This window comes from Periplaneta americana, chromosome 3 (assembly GCF_040183065.1).
Source record: "Periplaneta americana isolate PAMFEO1 chromosome 3, P.americana_PAMFEO1_priV1, whole genome shotgun sequence".
Taxonomy (NCBI): Eukaryota; Metazoa; Arthropoda; class Insecta; order Blattodea; family Blattidae; genus Periplaneta; species Periplaneta americana.
The window spans coordinates 162202687-162225624 of record NC_091119.1 but is presented as its reverse complement, the minus strand read 5'-3'; positions in this window follow the sequence as shown (position 1 = coordinate 162225624).

The following is a 22938-nucleotide window of genomic DNA, read 5'->3' as shown; positions in this document are numbered from 1 at the left end:
GTTTTTTCTTATTTAAATTTAGGACACAAGAGCCAAAAAGAGACTTCACAGTTATGTATCATACATTTTTTCAATGACAGACGTGGAGTTCCAGAAATAATAAGTGTAAGTGTAACATTATTAAGCAATTTACAAACAAATGAAATCTTTAAAAAGGTATCTAGAAGTGAAATTACTTATGGCTTTTAAGGACCAAAATTATTTTTGTAAGTTGATTTATTATTATTTCAGTTTTAGCCTAGTTGTATTATCCATTTCCTTACTAATTTCAAAAGATAATCAGAAGTTCATTCGAATTCCAACCAAAAGTCAGTTGGTTATTAATTTATCTACCTTTAGGAAGTACAGTATATGTACGCTGGAATCTTTGAAGTGAAGTGACAATAATTTAATTGGTCTTGGAACAGATTTGATTCTTGAATATTATATACTATACTTTGTTGTATATTTACGTCTAGTAACCTATTAATGCTAATACTAATAATAATGTAAAGGAATAAAAGAATAGAACATAGCAATACATTTCTCATTATTATTGAAACTATTTAGAATAACCTTCCAACATTAAGGTAAAGTACGGTGAGTAAAGAAGTCATTCAGTACATAGGATCGTGATTTTACTACATGTGGTGATATCTGGTAACAGTTGGCAACACTGACAAGGCGGAAATATTTGCTGTTTGGGAACTGAACTTACGTGATCCTCACTATACTATCGATATTTAACACGCTACACTAGAGCGCTCTACCGGATCCAGTAGAGAACCTCAGATATTCTATTGCCTTTCGTAACGAAGTAATGACGAAACTATGACGTAGCTGTGTAACAGTTATACTGTTATACACGACGTATGTAGTAATTATTAGTAAGGAATTTACACACGACTTATAAACGAGCTACTCATTGTATAAGTATAAGACAGTTAAACGTCTGTATATAGAGTTTTTTTATTAGTAAGACCGTTATTGCATAACTCCGTCCAATTGTAAATTTGGTCGTACCTTCAGAATGGGTGTGTTAAAAGGATTTACAAATAGAGAAAAATCATTTTCCATTTGCTTAAAATCACAAAACCTTCTATCTCTAAATTCTGAAAGTAATATGTCCAGGATGTCACAGTATTTATTCATTTTTTAAAAAACATTTAAAAGTGACTTCAGGCAATAAAAATTATTAAACTCATTGCCTTTCAATTGCACTTTCCAAACATTTATCATCATTGCAAAAGATTTCACCGCGTCATACATGTCAACTATGTTCAGATCACGTCCTTGAACTCGACAGTTTAGTTTGTCCAGCTGTTCAGAAATATCTGTTATGAACGCCAAATCACTATTCAGATAGTACTGGACAACAGGATGAGCCATTGATGACAGTACAGACAACGCTAGAGGAAGGGGTTCAGCGCGGAAAGGGATGTTATCACGCAGAACTTACTTCAGACTTCAGGCGCTGTTTTACGAAACACAATTTTGCGATGCCTGGCCTAAAGTGTGGAAGTGAAATAACCTTGCAGATTGAAAGGGACGATAGAATATACGTAAATGAATAGAAAACCTATATTACATTTTGTGATTAAATGCACGGTTAATTAGAAAATTAAGTTTGAATTTTCAGCATTTCGGCAACATCGCCGCTAGCACTCTCTTCTCGTGATGCAGATGTAAGAGGTCAAGGAACTCGGTATGTCTCACTAGATCAGGGCCGGGCATGAGAGCGGCTCCATTTAGCTGGCCAGAGCTGCTCTCGCTCCGCAAGGCAAGGCGGAGCAGAACGCTCATGCAGAGGCGGCCTCACATTACAGCTATCTTCCCTGCATTAATATAACAAGAGCCACGGTTGTTCTAGTCATTCAGTCTGTCAGTACATAATATTTTATAAGGATATTACATCAATCCATTGTACATTACAGAATTTATAACACTAATTAATTTAATGAAATAAACTTCGCTCTATGCACACACACAAATCATTAGGCTTATTTATATAACCCATACGCACAGTGCTTTAACTATTATATAATGGTAGGCTATTAACAATATAAACACAAAGGATTACAATCAGACATAATGTTAGGGTGTTAATAATATAAACATATGTAATAAAGGATTACAATAATATAATAATAATGTGATATGATATATGACATCTTATTGTAATACTAGTCGTACCCGTGCGCTCCGCTGCACCCGTTAGAAATAAATATAAATTAATTACATAATTAAAATAGGACATTTGATCCAGGGAACATTCGTGTTTGATAGAAGGATAAATCGTTTAATATGTACTTAATTTAAATTGCATCCAAATAATTAAAATGCGATCATTTTGGTCCAGAGACACTCATTTGATGCAATGACAATTTCTTTAACATGTTTCTTAATTTTTATTACATGCAACCATAGTTTAATGAAGATTGACATAATTTAGATTTAATGTGTATATTTTATTTTACTTGTTATAGGTTTCCATTGAATTATGGTAATAACTTAATTTTAACCCTTGTTTTCTACGTATTCAGTAAATGGCGCTTGGCCCACTATGGTTCTGAACCCTTCACATAACTTAAATTATATTACATATTATATTATATTATATTATATTATATTATATTATATTATATTATATATCAGAAGTTACTGTAATAACATTATAGCATTATGTCCTTCCAGAGAAACTACACTTTCCAATGGTGAAATAATAATTAATTACACAAATCGGTTAATTTAGCTTCCGATATTACTTCATACAAACACAGAAACATTCTCTGTAGGCCATCTTTCATAACTTTCGATTGTTGCTGTCCAAGGCCCCTTATAGACGAAGTCATTTGTTTTTTAATTCATACACGGCCTTAGATGGCAGTTTTTTTAATTCATACACGGCCTTAGATGGCAGTTATTTTAATTTTAAAACTCATTTATCTCATTAAATATCAGTCCTATCAAAATTTTTCAAGGAATAAAACTTATCGAAAATCATTTTTAAAGAAACTTTTGTTATGTAATATTTTTCACAAAAATCAATAATAAGCGAGATATTTCGATTTATTTAATTCAGGCCGCCTTATAACCTCCCTTTTAAATAATATATTTTGAATGACATATTGCCTAAAAACTAAGTTACAATGAACTTAATTTATATTCCAATTTTCATCGAAATCCGTTCAGCCATTATCGCGTGAAAAGGTATCAAACATACAGACAGACAGACTTCAAAAAAGCGATTTTCGGTTTCAGGGCGGTTAATTATATATGTTAGGACCAATTATTTTTGGAAAATCGAAAATTACCAGAAAAATTTCGGCTACAGATTTATTATTAGTATAGATACTATACTATGATATAAATGTATTTTTATTTTATTTTATTGGATTATTTTACGACGCTGTATCAACATCTAGGTTATTTAGCGTCTGGATATAACTGTAATAAATGTATAATAACTTATAATGCAATATAAATATCAAATAGATATTCTTCTTAATCAGTTGGAGTGTTTTATGCCAAATTAGACACTTTGCTAATCCACTGCTCTCTACCAAAAAGAACTCCTCCTCCCATGATACATTACAAGCATCGGGAGTAGCGGGCCGCTTTAGTGTATGAGCGGAAGCTCCGTCTTCAAAGTTCGCCATTATACTGCAGAGTCACCACTGCACCGACACTGAATGACGTACAGTATGCATACGTCATATCACTCGGAAGAACAGCTCTTTAAAGCACACAGCGCTTATTTCTCAGAATCACGTAATGTGCCCAGCCCTGCACTAGATGATCTGTTCTCTGGCGCTGTGCTGCAACCAACTCGCATCGTGCAGTGGCTTGAAATTAGAGGTTCTTAAAATTAAATTTACACGAAAACAGTCCATGCTATTGAAATACGCCAGAGGGATAAATTATTCTTTATTAGTTTTCCTATCAGTATGAACAAAAATCACGATCCTACTCGCAATTGTTACCGAATAAGAGATTGTTAAACGTTTTGAGAAAGGACATTTTTCCCTGACTATTACACTCTTACTACGTCATACTACTTTTGACCAATAAAACGGTACGAAAGGACGTATTTCAACCAATCATGGCTGCTTATCGCACAATTTTATCGCGTCCCTAGCATTTGTTTAATTTTATCGCGTCCCTAGCATTTGTTTCTTTGTTTGCCAACATTTGAAACTGCGCTGGTCTGGACGTCAAAAAAAAAAAAAAAAAAAAAAAAAAAATATATATATATATATATATATATATATATAGGCTATATATAAAATTACAAACCACTCCAGTCGATGCACAGCAGTTTCAAATATGACTCGCATTGGCATTCATGAACAAGAATTAATAAAAATCACTGATCATACCTATGCATCTTATGAAATCCGATTTACAAATAAATGAAGAGCACCATTCGGAAATCCTGAATAAGTTGAATGCACCATGTAGGCCTAAATCAACGAGTTCCACTTCTATTACGCACACGTCCAATATAACATCAATTGAACCACCAACCACATTCAAATTTGAAAATTTTACATTCAATAATTATTCCTTTTAAAATTATTCATTCGGAAATTCTGAATAAGTTGAGTACACCATGTAGGCCTAAATCAACGAGTTCCACTTCTATTACGCACACGTCCAATATAACATCAATTGAACCATCAACCACATTCAAATTTGAAAATTGTGCATTCAATAATTGTTCCTTTTAAAATTATTCATGTTTATTTTTTATGTCATCGTCGTTAATTAAAACTTTTCTAACACTTGTGTATATTAGTTAGGTTATGTTATAGCTTCTGCTATATGATATTATGGATAGTCACGTATCAGAGATTGTTTAATATTAAGATTTATTGAAAATCATCTGTCAAGTGACGTTGATTACTGGGATTCGGATAATTGAAGTGGAATGTTGCATTTTGATAAAAATGAAACTGAATCAACAAAGCCTTCTTGACTAGTAACATTGCCATCGTGTATAATAAATCGAGAACTTCTCAACGAGGAGGCATTGCTCACTACTGCCATCTAGCATGCATCTAGCGTAATATCTGTAATGTTGAGATGGTACAATAATACATTTGAAGACAGTTGTATTTTCGTAAGTCAATTAATATTTTATTGTATTGGAGTACTTCGTTACTTCTAATCTTTATACACTTTCTTCTAATCGTATAATAGTCAATTAAATTCCACTCGAGTTTTGATTTTCTCTAGATAAATCAAAACGTCTAGTGAGATTACTGTTGATAAAAAATATTAATTGTTCACCAATACGATATTTTAGTTTTTTGTTACATACAACATGACCTATTTGCTCTGAAAATGTGCAAGACTATTTCACTTCCATCCTGTATATTTCTCACAATTTTTGTCCATTTATATTATCACACATCTTCTTATAATCTACAAACAATGTATATAATGGAAAATTATTCTTGTAATTTCTCAATCTGTTTTAGGGTAAAAATTGATCTATACATCTATACTTCTCTTCTTGTTGATATTAATAATGAAACATCGTCGTTATAATAAAGTTAGATTTTTGTTGATTGTAAACGAGGATTATTTATTTCTGGTACAGAGTTTATTATTATTATTATTATTATTATTAAGCTTATTATTATTATTATTATTATTATTATTATTATTATTATTATTATTATTATTATTATTATTATTATTATTATTTGTATTAGTCTCAACGGCATTTTTTCCGCCACGATGGATTCTTGGACAATGAAATAATAAGACATGTACAGGACGTAGAAACTGTATTTTCACCAAATATTAATCTTTCATATAAAATAAAATATCAAGAATTAGCCTAACAATCTTACGTTTCAAGGACATATTTATCAAAAATATCTGGAAATACTCCAGAAAAGAAGTAGAAAGAATTTTTCATGATAGTTAAAAGAAATTCTAGAATTTGTTCAGCCCTATAATATTCATCCTCGTTTACTGTCTCAGTCCCCCGTGAAAGGAATTCTCTACCTCACAAGATTAGGGGCTGCCAGACAATAACTACTTTCAACAAAAACTAAACGATTTCTTACGGACACAGTCAAATTGAAGTTATAATTATAATCATGATCGACTTTAATAATTTAATTATATTTAGATATTCTTCTTCTTCTTATTATTATTATTATTATTATTATTATTATTATTATTATTATTATTATTATTATTATTATTATTATTATTATTTGTATTAGTCTCAACGGCATTTTTTCCGCCACGATGGATTCTTGGACAATGAAATAATAAGACATGTACAGGACGTAGAAACTGTATTTTCACCAAATATTAATCTTTCATATAAAATAAAATATCAAGAATTAGCCTAACAATCTTACGTTTCAAGGACATATTTATCAAAAATATCTGGAAATACTCCAGAAAAGAAGTAGAAAGAATTTTTCATGATAGTTAAAAGAAATTCTAGAATTTGTTCAGCCCTATAATATTCATCCTCGTTTACTGTCTCAGTCCCCCGTGAAAGGAATTCTCTACCTCACAAGATTAGGGGCTGCCACACAATAACTACTTTCAACAAAAACTAAACGATTTCTTACGGACACAGTCAAATTGAAGTTATAATTATAATCATGATCGAGTTTAATAATTTAATTATATTTAGATATTATTATTATTATTATTATTATTATTATTATTATTACATATTTATTTTATTGGTGTGTTGGGAAGATAAAAAGAATTGCATTGTATTATATTAATAACTAGTGGCTTGTGCAGCAAATGCTGCAAACTAAGTTCATTAGACGTTCAAATAAACATTTTTCAGGTTTATTTTCAATGAAGAATACCAGACATTGTAAAAGTTATTTGCTTCCATAATAATGAAAGTTACTCTCTCTCTCTCGAACCAATACTGAAGAGAACCACGCATATAAATATCTACACCACACCGCCATTAATTATATGAAAAGACCCAACCCCACTTGATTAATAACTATAAAAATATTTGATTTTTAATAATATTATCTTACGTAAGTTTTATAGCTTTCAGTAACATATATTATACATACTATATAGCCGCCACTCAGTAAAATAAAGATATCAAAATCTAATTTAAGATATTCTCTACATCTACTTAAATAACCCAAAACGTTTCACTTTCATATCATCAATATAGCATTAATATGTATAATTAATGAAAAATAGTTACATCATGGCATTAGCTACAATAATATTTCATTTCTAATGGTAATAATGTCATCAAATCACCTCAAGTTTTGTAGTTTTTAATATACAATACACAGCTGTACCCAGAAAATTACACACCACAGAATCGAACCTGTAAATTATTTTTAGTAAGTTAAGTTTTTAATAACCAATTTAATTTGAGCTCTAAATATGTCAGCATTCTTCGTGTAATATTGATTACTGTAGTATGTGTTTTGTTTTATTCTGAAATGCAACACTGCCGACTTGATGCTCGCTTCGCTTCTCCTGAAAGCAATTAGCTAGTTCTCAAAACTGACGACAGATGGATTTTCGAAAATAGGAAAATTATGTAGGAAAATTGACATTTCACTGAAAACTACTATTTTTCCGAAAAACTTTGGGTTCCGAGCTTCAAAATGAGGGGCCATTTATTAAAATCCGTTCAGCCGTTTTCCCGTAATTTCCATTACCAGTTCAAATTATATATATAGATGTTTTGTATTGTATTGTATTAATTATGTTTTGTTTATAGCAATGTAGTAATTTTGTATCATACTGGTTGAGTGGAAGAGAAGGCCGAATGGCCTTAACTCTGCCAGTTAAAATAAACCATTACCATTATTAAAGAGTCCTCTGAAGTTAAGTATTTAGGCATAATTTTCGATAATCATTTAAAATGGAACCAAGACATTAGTTACCTTTGTAATAAATTACGTAAAATAGTATATTATTTTGTTTTATTGAGGAATTGCTTGTCAATAAGTTTATTACGTACACTATATTCAACTTTATTTCAATCGGTAATTATGTATGGAATTATAGGATGGGGTAGCTCTTTTATATTCAATTTTAATCCACTTTATTTATTACAGAAGAAAATAATTAAAATATGTCTTCATAAACCTATTCATTTTCCATCTCAAAATTTGTTTTTAGACTTTCATGTACTTAACGTAAGACAAATTTATTATATTGTATTAATAAAATTCATACATAAAAATCGAAATAATTTTGAATTGTATTCTCATAGTTATGAAACAAAAGATATGAATTCTTTAAGATTGTTTGAACCAAAATGCAACACTGTTACAGTATTTAATCATAGTAGTAATTTAGGCCCAAGAATATATAACAAATTTATATTTAAATATCCTAATCTTGTCAATTCTAATAGTTCTAGTATTAAATTAAAAAAGTTATGTATGGATTTTATGAAAATTGAAAAATTGTAAATTTAAATTTATATACCATAATTGCATAGTAGACATAAGACAAATTGTATTGTATAATTATTAATTTCAATTCTGGAATCCGCCCCTGAACACGAGTTCTACTCTTTCAGGGGTGAGCTATAGTTTTTCTGTATATATTATATTTTATGTTACAATTATTAGCAAAATAATAAATAAATAAATAAATAAATAAATAAATAAATAAATAAATAAATAAATAAATAAATAAATAAATAAATAAATAAATAAATAAATAAATAAATAAATAAATAAATAAATAAATAAATAAATAAATAAATCTATCTGCAATATGTGGAACCCGAATCATGTAAATTGAAGTGGGTAGGCATTGGTTACATACACACATACATATTATTATTATTATTATTATTATTATTATTATTATTATTATTATTATTATTATTATTATTATTATTATTATTTTCCTTGCTCCATTCAGTACTAAAACTACGTCTTAGCCCAGGCCTTATGTAGGCCTACGTCACGGACACTAGGAACACTTTACACTGTGAGAGTATTGTAACAATTTTCGGGGAAAATAAAATCCCTTCTGTAAGGAAAACAGATCTTGGAGTATTTGTAGAGTACAAGAATAGGTAGGTGGCTTGTGACTTGGAAAGGGATTTTGTGTGTGTGTGTGTGTGTGTGTGTGTGTGTGTGTATGTGTGTGTGTCCAAGTTTACGACCAGTATATCGGTGTTGGAGAGTGGGTCGGCCACCTGCATTAAGTACTTTCTGCCTCTTGTATGGGGAGCGAAGTTTAAGCCGTAGCGGTGGGCTTTACAACCACCTTGCTCTTAATGGACACATTTCGTTGTGCTAGCTAGCTTGTTTCTTGGTTAGCTGCCGTAGTAAGAACACTCAACCCCAAGACGTTGATGTCGTAGTCATAGTTCTGTTGATAGCACTGCAATTCCAGGACCATTTTTAAAATCTTCACACAGTAAACACGTATAATAATGTTCCAATTAAGGTACATATCGCTTTCTGAATAAATTCAATGACAATCTTCGAAAGAATTCTAGCTTTATACATTTCTACGTTATTTGTCATAATATTTGACTGTTCTCGCTTATATTAATAGCGAATCTGAGTTAATCACAACCAAAATAACGTGGTGGATGTTTTTAATAGTCTATATAAATGTAAATCCCCCAAAAATAAAGAGAAAAATTTACGTCAAAAGATCAGTTAGGTAATTTCACCCTGTGACATCACATCACTTTCAGGTATTTTAGGTTCAATAAAATTCTCAAATTTTGCTTCACTGTATCTAAAAGGCATAAAACAAGCTTAAGGGGTTAGGTACAGCTTACAGCGGTAAAATGTTTGGAACTATTCAACATTTTTCCCTCTATTACTGTATCTTGTACAATAATGAAAATTGGTAGGCCTATGTCAAAGTTAGAATTTATAAAACAGTTATATTACCGGTTGTTCTGTATGGTTGTGAAACTTGGACTCTAATTTTGAGAGAGGAACAGAGATTAAAAGTGTTTGAGAATAAGATTCTTAGGAAAATATGTGGGGCTAAGAGGGATGAAGTTACAGGAGAATGGAGAAAGTTACACAACGCAGAGCTGCACGCATTGTATTCTTCACCTGACATAATTAGGAACATTAAATCCAGACGTGTGAGATGGGCAGGACATGTAGCACGTATGGGAGAATCCAGAAATGCATATAGAGTGTTAGTTGGGAGGCCGAAGGGAAAAAGACCTTTGGGGAGCCCGAGACGTAGATGGGAAGATAATATTAAAATGGATTTGAGGGAAGTGGGATATGATGGTAGAGACTGGATTAATCTTGCTCAGGATAGGGACCAATGGCGGGCTTATGTGAGGGCGGCAATGAACGGGTTCCTTAAAAGCCAGTAAGTAAGTAAGTATGTGTAAAACACTGTCCTCATGCTATATGAAAAAAATAATTTTACGATTTAAACAAAATATATATATATTTTTTTTTCAAAATTCAAAATGGTGGCGGTTCACTGTGCATTGATGATGCATTTCCCTCATAACTCAAGAACTATCCAACATTCTGTGATGAATTTGTTTGTGTGTATTTATGCATGACATATCTACAATACGATGCAAAATCACTTTCTGCCTTTAATAGATTATCTGATAAAAAATAAAATAATTTATAAAAATGGTCAAATATCAGTAGGCCTATTATCTTCTAACACAAAATAAAAAAAATATATTTATTAAGGGATGTAGTTGAAAGACCATGATATTGTAAATATAAGTTTCAGCAATAAAATAAAAGAGAGGGAACATGAAAAAGTCAACCAGTTTATGAGTTATGAGGGAAACGCTTCGTCACTGCACAGTGAACTACCACAATTTGAATTTAAAAAAAATATATATATATAATTTTTTAATCGTAAAAATATATTTTTTCATATAGCACAAGGACAGTGTTTTACACATACCAATTTTCATTATTGTACAAGATACAGTAATAGAGGAAAAAAATGTTGAATATTTCCAAAATTTTACCGCTGTGAGCTGTACCTAACCCCTTAAATACTCAAATTCATTGATAGTTTTCAGCTCTAGGCCAGGTCTTACACTGCAAAACCAAAATTCTCCAATATTACATATTTTCTGCCTTCCTCTTTGTTTCCGCATATGATCCACATATCTTAATGTTGTCTATCTTCTGATATCTTCTTCTGCCCCGAACTCTTCTCCCATTCACCATTCTTTCCAGTTCATCCTTCAATAGGCAGTTTCTTCTTAGCCAGTGACACAATCAATTCCTTTTCCTCTTCCTGATCAGTTTCAGTAAGCCTATCATTCTTTCTTCACCCACTCTTTCTAGTAAGGCAGTGGTCGTCAGCACTCGTTGAAATGGGAAAGGGTAAGCGGAGCAACGTAATATGCCCCATCGTGCAGCAGGAAGAGGTAGAGAGCATACCCGCCAGCAGACATGGGTGCCACACTCCACACAAAGCACTTCACTAGTCTTTTACTTAATTCTTTTCCAGAAATCCGCAGATCCTTTTCCTACTTTTTCTTTTCAAAAGCTTCCTTTATCATTGCTGTCCTCCATTTGATTTCCTGGTAGGAGGTCATGTTACTGCTTATAGTACACACCAAATATTTGAAGCTGTCCACTTGTTCCAATGCCTCATTTCAAATTCGCACGTTTACCTTCTTTATTTTTCTTCCGATAACCATGGTCTTCGCTTTGTTTGTATTTATCTTCATTCCATACTGCTCACAGCTGTCATTTAGCTCCAGTGCATATCACTTAGTATCATCTCCTCTTCTGCTAACAACGCCATATCATCAGTAAATCTTATGCACTTTATTCTTCTTGCTCCTGCTATCACTCCTCCCATGTTCTGAAAACAGTTCACTAAATCTCCAAGTAGATGTTGAACGGGGTAAGTGATAAATGGCATCCTTTTTGTACTCCTCTCCCTCTTCCCTCTTCCACGTGTCTCTGATATTTCTTCTTATATCCCGACAAAATCGTTGTTTAATATAAAGATCACTTGATAGCCTCCTCCCTTTCCAATCCACACAAATTTCCTTCAGGATCCCCATAAGTTTATCGCAATTCACTCTATCAAAAGTTTTTTTTTTTTTATATTCATAAATACTGCATAAAATCTTCATATTTCTCCAGGTATCTTTCGCCGATTGTTCACACTAGTCCTATTGCAGCTCTCGTAACTTTAATTCCCCATTATGTTCTTTTATTTTATAGAAGAGTAGAGTTAAATTATTATTGTTGGATATTAATGAATGCACTTATCGTCGGTTCACAAGCGAAATACATTACGTCAAAATTATTAGTCTACTTTAGAAAAAAAAGCGTTTTTCTTCTGACAAAACTAAATCCTCAAAATGCTATTATCTTTAGTAATTTCTTTCTCTTTACGCGTATTTCATTTTCAGATTCTAGGTTTATACGCATACATTATGTATATTATATATGCCTTTTTTCAGAAGTAATATATTTTTATTTAATCTGTTTTGCTTGTAAACCGACGATATTTATTTCTGCAATTCCAAAAGATTACCCCTTATTTCTGATTTACAAGATCAGTACTTTTATTTAATTATTAAAATTTGACGAAAATTATTTCAGACAAAATAGGTCACTGCTCTTCTGAATCACATGAAATATAAATTTAGATACAATTTTTGAAACGTAAATACAGGGACATCATTTTATTTTTACTTCAATTTTTATTGTACCTGAGTTTTTGAATGTACTTCACTCCCACCCCTTCTACTAGTAAACTTCCAATCCTTCTCCACACAGAACAGAGGCCGCGTGTGCAGTATTGAGTTAGTGAGAATAGTACGTTCCAGAAATATGTTCGCGTTTTCCAGTGACGAAAGAGTTTTCAATATTGAATCATATTTTCGCACAGGTACTGTCGTCCGTTTCCCTACGTCGCATCCCGGTTTCCCCCACCTGCTTCTGTTCGCCCCTCTGTAAAATCTAGTAGCTGGGCTGTCTTAGCTCTGTTATGAAAACGTTAATTTCTGTTAAGAATTGGACGTCTACGTAATATTATACAACTGTTTAAAATAACTTAAATAGAAGGACCTCGTTAAGTAATTAACTGTCACGTGATTCCCCCTCCTTTCTACGACCCTGCGACAAAACCACTTGAACGGACAGTAGATAGCATTTCTGAGTAATTTTATCTTTAAGGATCGGGCAGAAGTGAAGATTAAATTTACAGTACGTAAGGTACTCTTTTATAGAGTAGGTATAGAATTATTTCAACATGAGTTACTAGTACGAAGGATGAAACTGGCAATTGGAATTAGGTGCAATAGTCTATAGTGCGATAATATGCACAAAAGAACTGAAGCCTGTATCGAAATGAACTGCCACCATTTTCAAAAATGTGTTTAAATATCCATATTATGATTATTTTTGAATTTAACTTCATTCTCTATATTGTACGCTATTGTACTGCAACACTAGAATATGCACTGCATAATGAATACGTCCGAATGGATAGCTCAATTCGTGAGTAAAAACACTAAGTGTTAATACAGTACTGTATTTTGATTAAAAAAAACCTAATGAAAATTATCAAACTCAAAATTGCGATATTTCCTAGTTTACATAAATGGATGAAGTACTTTTCTTCCCTCCTATACCTAGTAAAGTAATTTGTATTTTACGACAGTATCATCGAACTCCAGTCTTGGAAGGGGGAGCAAGCGGTGTTTCCGGTTCTAGACCTTTAATCCAAAGATATAGCCAGGTTAATATTAAAAATATTAGTAAATATAAAATGATGTCCCTGTACAATTTCACGAATCAAAGACAGTATCTGCAGTTTCCTATTTATCTCCAATGGTAATTCCGGCGTATATTACATTGTTACACGCAGAAACGAATGTTGAATTTAACTCAAAGGGCTTCGAAATTAGATACTTCCAGTTGATGTAGTTTTCGTCGTATTTACCGAACGTCCACTTCCTGTGGCAGGTCGGCCGCTCCACAGGTAAGCCCCGGCTCTTGTTGATGTAGCAGGTCCTGCCGCTGCGCTGCAGAGGTTCCTACATTAACGCCACCGCACTCACTTTTTTAAAATGATACTTCTGGTCAGAACAATGACATTTACGTTCCCGCACTGTGTATTTTATGACCTCATATGCTTGCCCTTTCTCTTCTTCTCTATTCCCTAATTCTCTTCTACCTCAACCCAAGCACAATATTCCCCTACCACGGAGGAAAAAAACCGCAGGATCCATTCCCACCCACTCACGTGCTTTCCCGATTGCTACAGCAACCCCATACTCGTATATTATCTCACATACGCTCGTGAGGTCCGGTGACCATCACAGTGGGCTGTGACGAGACTAGCCTCGGCTTGTTGCCAACCCAGCACACAATCTGCACCAGTTTACCTCAACAAGGAAGTTATTATAGCTGAAGACAATAGCAAAATGTTATTATATGAAACATGCTGCTGCTTTCAAAGGATATTTTATAAAATATACAGAGTGTCTGACTCAAGCCGTTCATAAATTGTTTTAGGCATCGTTGAAATTCTCTAACTCGCAGCACTTATATTTTTGTTTCAATAAAGTTTGAAAACAGCTAAAATAATGAATAAATGATTAATATATTGATTCATACGATGCATTTGATGAAAGAAAAATTCATTTCTCAAGATAGTTAATGGCTCTCAGCTAGAGTAATGGGTTCTACGAATAGGCTAAAGCAAGGAGATGAACTATCACCTTTACTTTTTAACTTTGCTTAGAATATGCCATTAGGAAAGTCCAGGATAACAGAGAGGGTTTGGAATTGAACGGGTTACATCAGTTGCTTGTCTATGGGGATGACGTGAATATGTTAGGAGAAAATCCACAAACGATTAGGGAAAATACAGGAATTTTACTTGAAGCAAGTAAAGAGATAGGTTTGGAAGTAAATCCCGAAAAGACAAAGTATATGATTATGTCTCGTGACGACAATATTGTACGAAATGGAAATATAAAAATTGGAAATTTATCCTTTGAAGAGGTGGAAAAATTCAAATACCTGGGAGCAACAGTAACAAATATAAATGATACTCGGGAGGAAATTAAACACAGAATAAATATGGGAAATGCCTGTTATTATTCGGTTGAAAAGCTTTTATAATCCAGTCTGCTGTCAAAAACCCTGAAAGTTAGAATTTATAAAACAGTTATATTATCAGCTGTTCTTTATGGTTGTGAAACTTGGAGTCTCACTTTGAGAGAGGAACATAGGTTAAGGGTGTTTGAGAATAAGGTTCTTAGGAAAATATTTGGGGCTAAGAGGGATGAAGTTACAGGAGAATGGAGAAAGTTACACAACACAGAACTGCAGGCATTGTATTCTTCACCTGACATAATTAGGAACATTAAATGGAGACGTTTGAGATGGGCTGGGCATGTAGCACGTATGGGCGAATCCAGAAATGCACATAGAGTGTTAGTTGGGAGGTCGGAGGGGGAAAAAGACCCTTGTTCCTTAATCAAATTTATTCCCAATACCTTTCGATTGCTGGTAAAATTCATGTTCTGGGAATAATAAGTTAATTAAGTAGTAAAATATCGCTGCAATCGAAAAGTATTGGGAATAAATTTGAATAAGGAACAAAAAATGTTTCCTTCCCAGGCAGGATTCGAGCCACGAAAGTCTTAGTTACCAGTCTATCATGCTCTGGAGTGAATAAGGCTCTGAAATCAGCTACAAGGGTCGGTCCGGTTTTTTTGCCACTACTGTACATATATTTCAAGTCTCGAACAATTTTAGCAAATTAGCAAATCAAATTCAAATTAATTGAAATCAACATATTTCCTATAAATATATTAAACTATTACTACATATAACGCATGACTTCACCTTTTAATGTTATACAATATACAAATCAATATTTCATTAACAAAGGAATACATTCTACATTGTACTTATGTTAGGTATCGTTAAACAATTATGAATCTGATGATGCCGTACAGGCGAAAACGTTTATCCTTTTCTTTTAGTAACATGCTGTAGCAAATGTTAATTTGCAATAAGAATGATAAGTGATATAATTGTAGATTTTAAATAAATATATTTCATAACTTTGTAATTGACTTCTCTGAAAACCAAAAATTAATTGTAAAATAATGAAACCTTTCCAAACAGTGACGAATCATCGAGTGCGCCTGTCGGCATCCGATAGACTAGCATGAACGCAGTAAAAGCGTCATCGTCATCATCATTATCATCATCATCATCATCATCATCATCATCATCATCATCATCATCTGCAGTGGTAGCCAGCTTGGGCTGCTGTTGCTATATAATAATAACTCGATGTGGCTGTCTGACCATTCGCTGCGTTACTACTTCAGCAAACCCCTTGAGACGTAGGCAGCCAAACTAACACGATTACACAGTAGACAGCAAGGAAGAGCGGTCTGACACCCTGAAAGCTACAAGGGAAGGGAGAGAGTCACTCCATTATCACTACACACGAATGAGGAGTACACTCCGCGCAACTTGGAACACGGATTGTCTGGATACACAGGCATTCTTACTGGAATACTTCTACTACTACGTCAGGAAATGAACGAGTGTGTCTGCCTGTATACATGTATGCATGTGTAGACTATGTACTTACTCTATACGCAAGTACGTATGAATGAATGAATTAATGAACGGATGAATGTATGCAAACGAGAGACAGTAGAGTCTATGACAATGTATGTGCGAAGTAAATAGATGACTGCATGAATTAATAAATAAATTAATAAATATATGAACCAAAGAATATGAATAAATGTGTCAATATAAAATAGTTCACATACTAATGAATTCATGAATTAATGCGTGAGAGAAATAATGAATGCATGACAGAATACATAAAAGAAAAATAGGTTATATGAATTAAAGTACAAATACGAGAATAAGTGAAAGAACGTAGGTATAAATAAGTGAAAAACATATAAATAACTTAATATATGAGTATGTATAAATATATGACTACCTGGATAAATATATTAATACAGTAAATTAAAACGTTTATGGGTTAGTGTGTGGATTAATGAGTTACTGAATTAATCAGTACGTAAGTTAGTGAATTAATTGATATATGAATGTATGAATTAATTTGTAATAGAATTAACAATTTAGTGATTGAATTAACCATTGAGTGAATAAATAAGTAATTAAATGAGTGAATGAGTTAATACATGAGCGACTGAATGAATTAATAATGAGCTAATGACTAAATTAATATATGGAGTGAATTAAAACTAAATGATAAAGTGAATGGATTAATATTGGAGAGAGTCAATGAAGTAATATCTTAGTGAATGTATGATTTCATAAATCTGGGAGCGAGTAGATTAATGAATCAGAGAATGAATGAATTAAAAATTTGCAAATAAATGAATTAATAAATGAATAAGTGAAATAATTGGTGAATGAATAGGTGAAAGAATTGATGAATGAGTAAGTGAAAGAATTCATGAATAAGAAAGTTCGATGATAACAAATGAGTGAATGGATGAACTAATAAATGAGCAAGCAGATGAATTGATAAGTAAGCGAGTGAATTACTTAATAAAATGATCAAGTCAATTAATAAATGGGCGACTGATTTAATTTAAAAATGAGAGCAGGAATAAACACATAACTAAGCAAGTGAATTAATTAGTAAATGAGTGAATGAATAAATTATTAAATGAGCGAGTAATGAATTCATAAATAAACGAGCGGATGAATTATTAAATGACCGACCAATTAATTAAGAAAAAAGCGGACGTATGAATTATTAAATCGGCGAGTGAATGAAGTATTAAAATCAGGGACTAATTCATTAATAAATCAGCGACTAATTAATTAATAAATAAGCGAGTTGATAAATTAATAAATAAGCGAACGGATAAATGATTAAATCAGCGAGTGAATGAATTAATAAATGATCGAGTGAGTGAATTAATAAATTAACGAGTGAATGAATTAATAAATGCGCGAGTTAATGAATTAATAAATAAGCGAGTATTTAATTTAATTAATAAATGAGCGATCGGATGAATTATTAAATCAGAGAATGAGTGAATTATTAAATCAGCGACTAATTACTAAATCCGCAAGTAATTAATTAATAAATAAACGAGCGGATGAATTATTAAATCAGTAAGTGAAAGAATTAATAAATCAGGGTGTGAAAAAATTAATAAATGAAAGGGTGAATGAAATAAAAATGAGCGAGTGAATGAATTAATAAATGAGCGAGTGAATGAATTAATAAACGAGCGGATAAATGAATTAATAAATGAGCGAGTGAATGGATATGTAGTGAATAAATTAATTAGTGAATGAGTGAAGTAGTTAATGAATTAATTACTGTGTGATTGAATGAGATGAGAGTTAATGTGCGAGTTACTGAATTAATTAATATATGAGTAACTGAAATTAATAATTAATATTTGCGTGAATGAAGTACTTAGTGAAGGATTTAATGGCTTAGTGAATGAATTAATGAAATAGTAAATGTATTAATGAGTTAGTGATAAATTAATGGATTAGTAAATGAATTAAAGAGTTAGTAAATGAATTAGTGGGTTATTTAACAAATTAATAATTTAATTAATGATTTGGTAATAGAATTATTGAGTTAGTGAATAAAATAATAAATCAGTGGTTTAATCAATCGGTTAATGAATACGTGAAACACTTAATGAATCAATTAATGAGATATTAAATGAATAAATACATGAATTAGTGAATGAGTATAGTACATTATGCAACGAGCCTATAATGATAGTAATTAAGAAGCGAGTATGGATGTTTATGAAACGAGCGCAAGCGAGTTTCATAATTTTCATACGAGCTTCTTAATTACCATTATAGGCGAGTTTCATACGACTTTTTATGCTCGACCATATTTCTAACTTGAAATTACAGTATTCAGATGTATACATTTTATTTGTATCTGACAAGATCGGAATTGACTTTGTTCTAGGTCATGAATTGTGAGATGTGCGCAGACGCGAAAGTATTGATTTTTTCCGAGTAATAATAATGTCATTGACCTTGTGTAATCCGTTAAACTTGGTATAACTTTGATTATTGAATTCGACATTGAAAAACGAGATGACAAATTGAATTTATTTGAATATTATTTACAATTAACGCTAATTATTATAGTAACAGAACATAACCTTCTGCGACAGTATTGCATTTCCAGCCTCCGTGACTTTTCGCTAATTCTCTTTCGATTGCATATCCGAGAATAATCGATACTTGCGGTTTTATAACGGTACGAAGCTGACTTGTCATTGGCTGAACACCTGTAAGCTGAGTTGTCGTTGGCTGAAAACACCTGTAATTTAATGAGTAGGTGTACTTTAATGAGATCCATTAAAGGGCTGCTACCAGGTGTACAATTACTACAATTCTGCATGGTCGAGCATAAAATTAGTTAAAGTATGAATCTATGAGAGAGATCAAATAAAGTTTTGAATGAATTAACTAATATGAGAATGAACTAACTAGTGAGCAGTAAATTAATGGGAAAAATTCTAAATTAACGAATCAACGAGTCGATAAATTTAAATCAAACAATGTAGCGTTCGCGCAAGAGAATTAATTTAGAGTTCAATGAATAAACGAATTAATAATAAACGGAAGTGAATACGAATTCTTAAAAATAGCATATTTTCTACACATACGAAGAACTTAATTATTATCTATTGTATTACTTCACAACGCGTAATTTTTTTTGACATATATGAATGTGGAAAATTTGGAACAACTATAAAATTTCACGTGATAAATGTACCTAATAAAATATTGTTTTAAGGAAATAGTTTCTTGAGAAACTACCACATTACATCACACTTAGGCATACGCTAAAGAATAAAAAAGTACCTTCAAAATGGCGAAATGCGTGACTTACATACCAATGGGCTTAGAATCGAATTCTTAATAGAAGAGTACAAAAATATCGTATTTTTATTTACCAAGTAAATCGCAACAAATCGCTAAAATTTTTAATTTTCGTTAACATTTTACGAAAACAATTTTTAATACACGTGAAGCTTACCCTAGCTCACTTCATCCATAGTAGAGCGCAGCTTTCATCATTAATGAAAAGACAACACTGCTCTAGTAATGATTCCTTCAACCCAAAATTATTCTTCGTAAAGTTTTAATGTGACTTATTTGTACATGCGTTTTGGTAGAGAAAACAAGCTGTCACCAAGAAAAATGTATATTTTAACCCAACACAAGAATGATGGGTAAATTAAGTGATGATGAGGTAATTACATGCAAAGCGCTCTAAATTATGATAGATTACCCCATACTCATCTAATAGATTACCGAATCGACCACTGATTGACAGCCTGATAAATAGATTCTTCCGTGCAAACTGTATCAGTGTTCATTATGCTGGTTACTAGTAGAGCTCACAGAGCAACGAGCCACTTCCATGCAATTGAAACAAGATTTGCTTCTGATATTGCTTCGAAAGTTTGATATGAATATTAATGTAGAGTAAGTAAATAGCCTAAGGAAATAAATAAGCAAATATAAATAAACTAGTGGCTTGTGCAGTAAATGCTGCAAACTAAGTTCATTGGACGTTCAAATAAACATTTTTCAGATTTATTTTCAATGAAGAATACATTCTGAAAGTTATTTACTTCCATAATAATGAAAAATACTCTCTCTCGAGCCAATACTGAAGAGAACCACGCATATAAATATCTACACCACACCGCCATTAAATATATGAAAAAGACCCAACCACACTTGATTAATAATTATAAAAATGTTTGATTTTTAATAATATTATTATCTTACGCAATATACTATATAGCTGCCCTCAGTAAAATATAGAAATCAAAATCTAATTTAAGTTAATCCCTACATCTACTTATATAACCCCAAAACGTTTCACTTTCATATCATCAATATAGCATTAATATGTATAATTAATGAAAAATAGTCACATCATGGCATTAACTACAATAATATTTCATTTCTAGTGGTAATAATGTCATCAAACCACCTCAAGTTAATAGTTTTTAATATCCAATACACAGCTGTACCCAGAAAATTACACACCACAGAATCGAACCTGTATATTATTTTTAGTAAGTTAAGTTTTTAATAACCAATTTAATTTGAGCTCTAAATATGTCAGCATTCTTGCAGATCATGGCCTTAGTGTAATATTGTTTACTGTATTGTATGTTTTGTTTTATTCTGAAATGCAATTAGCTAGTTCTCAAAACTGATGACAGATGGATTTTGGAAAATAGGAAAATTATGTTGAAAAATTGACATTTCAATGAAAACTACTATTTTTCTGAAAAACTTTGAGTTCCAAGCTTCAAAATGAGGGGTCATTTAGGCTATTAAAATCCGTTGAGCCGTTTTCCCGTAATTTCCATTACCAGTTCAAATTATATATATAAGTAATAAGTAAACAAATAAATAAATAAATAGGCAAGTAAATACATAAGTAAATAAGTATGTAAAGAAATATATAAGATAAGTAAATAATTAAGTAAATAAATAGGTAAATAAATAAATAAATATGTAAGAAAATAAATAAATGAATAAATAATTAGGTAAATAAATACATTTATGACGAAGAAAGTAGTAGTATAAGCTAAAAGGTACATAAGTTCTCATCCTTGCCAGGCCTGTTTTTTTTTTTTTTTTTTTTTTTTTTTTTTTTTTTTTTTTTTTTTTTTTTTTTTTTACCTTGGGGACTTAGTGAAGTGAATTTTTAATGGCAGGCAGAGTAACTATCTCATGCCCCCATGTTTTAGATTGCTACCAGTGCACTTCATTTGAACCAGGTACCCAGCTTCGAAGCCGTTAGCCCTGTGAACTTACAATATATTTATGTTCCCCTACCCAGCCAGGCCTGTTGGGATTCCTCTAAACATTTATGTGAGCTTCTACCTAAAGATTCCATTGTATTCTTCGTTCATTTTCTTGAAGATTTACACCATCAATAAGTTAAATATAATCAATATTACCATCCCATCAATCTCATCATTATCTGAAGTGGAGGGGTAAGTCATAAAAGGTATTTATTCAAGTGGGAGGAGGGTACTGTGATATTCTGTAACAGGATAGCCGAAGCGCAGAAAGTCAAGGATATCCGCCTACTTTCACGCTACGTGTTATCGGCAACATGAGCGATTAGACACACCAGAAGAGCTCGCAAAATAATCGTTTACAGGGGTTGCAAAGGGCGGCGCGTGCTCCCGTGAAGAGGGTTGTAGTAGGCCGCCACGCGCAGGACGCATGCGTAACCTATTGAAAGGAAACCCAACCTTCCACTCAAGTATCAAATTATCATTGATTGTTCTGGATGAGGGCTGTTCTCACTGTAACAAACATGATATTGAGTCTTGGGTGATTCACAAAGGTGTCTCGTAATTGTAGTTGTTTGCCTACAGAAACACATATCTTCATAGGCTGATCTCTCCCTCATTTAGTTACTCATTATACCAAGTGTAATGTTTCAAAAGCAGATTTCGAGATTTCTGTGGATATAGAAGTTATGTTGAAGAATGTATGTAGAGGAGAAGGTGGAAATATGGGCTACCATTTTGATTTGCTCATAACAATGGAAAATAATATGTCATATTGCTTGGAAATCTTTATTGACATATACAGTGATTATTCATATAAAATTTTTCCAGTCTTAAAGATCAATAGTTGCAATAGATATTTGGATATAATTACTTTTTGAAAGTAAGACGAACTGGTCCTCTACAGGTAGTAGGGTCTAAATACGGGCTATCACAAAAATTTGAAAAAAAAAATGGAAAAAACAAAGAAACATAAGTAGGAAACCTGTGTCACATGAATGGCAATATTCTGTAACAAATAACGTAAATCACGATAGAGAAAATATGGGACGTGTTAATGTGCTGCTAATATGGGCTACCTATCTCATATTTGACACATAGCGGTAGCCCATATTAGCAGCATCGACTCATGAAGG